The following is a 2,826-nucleotide window of genomic DNA, read 5'->3' on the forward strand; positions in this document are numbered from 1 at the left end:
AGAGAGGGGAAGAAGGAAAGAGGGGGATGGCCCCACTTGCCCTAAACCAATTCGGTTTGGGCCTTGGGGGGCACGCCCCACACTCCCCTTGCTTTCCTCTATTTCCACTAAGGCCCATATAGGCCCATTAAGCTCCCGGGGGGTTCCGGAACCTCCGAGTACTCCCGTAAAATCCCGATTTCACCCGGAACACTTCCGACATCCAAACGTAGGCTTCCAATATATCAATCTTCATGTCTCGACTATTTCGAGACTCATCGTCATGTCCTTGATCACATCCGGGACTCTGAACAACCTTCGGTACATAAAAACATATAAACTCATAATATAACTGTCATCGTAACGTTAAGCGTGCGGACCCTACGGGTTCGAGAACTATGTAGAAATGACCGAGACACGTCTCTGGTCAATAACCAATAGTGGAACATGGATGCTCATATTGGCTCCCACATATTCTACGAAGATCTTTATCGGTCAAATCGCACAACAACATACGTTGTTCCCTTTGTCATTGGTATGTTACTTGCCCGAGATTCGATCGTCGGTATCTCAATACCTAGTTCAATCTCGTTACCGGCAAGTCTCTTTACTCGTTCCGTAATACACTATCCCGCAACTAACTCATTAGTTGCAATGCTTGCAAGGCTTAAGTGATGTGCATTACCGAGAGGGCCCAGAGATACCTCTCCGACAATCGGAGTGACAAACCCTAATCTCGAAATACGCCAACCCAACAAGTACCTTCGGAGACACCTGTAGAGCACCTTTATAATCACCTAGTTATGTTGGACGTTTGGTAGCACACAAAGTGTTCCTCCGGTAAACGGGAGTTGCATAATCTCATAGTCATAGGAACATGTATAAGTCATGAAGAAAGCAATAGCAACATACTAAACGATCGGGTGCTAAGCTAACGGAATGGGTCATGTCAATCACATCATTCTCCTAATGATGTGACCCCGTTAATCAAATGGCAACTCATGTCTATGGTCAGGAAACATAACCATCTTTGATCAGCAGGCTAGTCAAGTAGAGGCATACTAGTGACAATCTGTTTGTCTATGTATTCACACATGTATTATGTTTTCGGTTAATACAATTCTAGCATGAATAATAAACATTTATCATGATATAAGGAAATAATAATAACTTTATTATTGCCTCTAGGTCATATTTCCTTCATGCGAGTCCATCCGTCACACGACCTGTGAACGGGGGTACTCTGATGAACAATATGAAGTGCGTAAGCAATAATATTCACAATTTTATTTTATTACCATAATTTATGTTGAGTTTCATTTATTCATATATATGTATTGACCCCCTTGTTCAAATTAGATGTTTCGGATGCGGGATGAACTCCTAGCACCAGATCGTGTGCGAGCAATTCAAGAGGAATTGGCGGCATTCTTCCTTGACCACGTGATTGCTGAAGACGGAGAATACTATGTGGACCCTGTGTTCATATATAATTAGGAGATTATATTGTAAGAGATAATTATTGTATATATGTAGCTGGTAGTGTCGGATAGATATACAAGAACTTGTTGTTCGACCAATCTCTCGGAGAAGGAGAGGTGATCGATATCACTTCTCTCTGTATGCATATGTTCATGACGATCTTCTGTTTACTTCATTTGCTTACTAGCTAGCGTGTCTAGTCCTCTCTATATATACGTATATATAGCGTCGACCAAGTACGGACATAAGAGAGGACACTTCTCTCTATTAATTAGCTAGCTAACACAATATATGAAACACCTAAATTAAACCCCCAAAAACCCCAACCCCTCCCCCTTTCAAAACAAAAAACAAAAACCCCAGCCCCTGAAATGCTAACACGTGGATGCCTATTGGTCCCGATTAGTGCCACCAACCGGGACCAAAGGCCCTCCTGCCTGGGCTCGGCGCACCGGCCACATGGAGGCCCATCTGTCCCGGTTCGTGTAAGAACCGGGACTAAAGGGTTAGGGCATTAGTAACGACCCTTTAGTCCCGGTTCACAAACCGGGACAAAAGTCCCTTACCAACTGGGACAGATGACCCTTTTTCTACTAGTGATGACACAGACTACCCATAGTGGAGAGTAACTTAGACTAGTAACATGCATGTTACTAGTCTATGTTACTACCTCTATAGCGAGTAGTAACATATGTGTAGTGGCATGCAACACTTCATTTATTAGGTTATAGACTCATCTTCTCTTGGTGACTACCCATAGTGGGGAGTAACTTAGACTAGTAACATGCATATGTTACTAGTCCATGTTAACTACCTCTATAATGGGGAGTAACATATGTGTGGTGTCATGCAACTCTTCATTTATTAGGTTGTAGACTCATCTTGTCTTGGTATGTGTGATGTTACTCATAGTATGAGTAACTAGTTATGTTACTACATGCCTCTCTTTCATCATTAATTACTTGTCAAGTCATCTATTTTGTCTAGATAAGTGTGAGGTCACCATCTATGTTACTCCCACTGTGGGTAGTCCTAGCTATGTTACTCAATTTGTCTCTGTCCTCATTAATTAGCTGCCACATCATCTTTTTTTCTTAGGTGTCATCTATGTTAAACTCTATGTTACTCCCAGTATGGGTAGTCTAAGAAAAAAAGATGATGTAACAGTTAATTAATGAGAGAGACAAATTGAGTAACAGAACTAGTTACTCACACTATGAGTAACATCACACATACCATAATAAGATGAGTCTACAACCTAATGAATAAAGTGTTGCATGACACTACACATATGTTACTCCCCATTATAATAAATGTAGGAGTAACATAAGGTCCAACTCACCAAATTTGCTTATGTGGCAAAGA

Source organism: Triticum dicoccoides, chromosome 3A, assembly GCF_002162155.2.
Source record: "Triticum dicoccoides isolate Atlit2015 ecotype Zavitan chromosome 3A, WEW_v2.0, whole genome shotgun sequence".
NCBI classification, from domain to species: Eukaryota; Viridiplantae; Streptophyta; class Magnoliopsida; order Poales; family Poaceae; genus Triticum; species Triticum dicoccoides.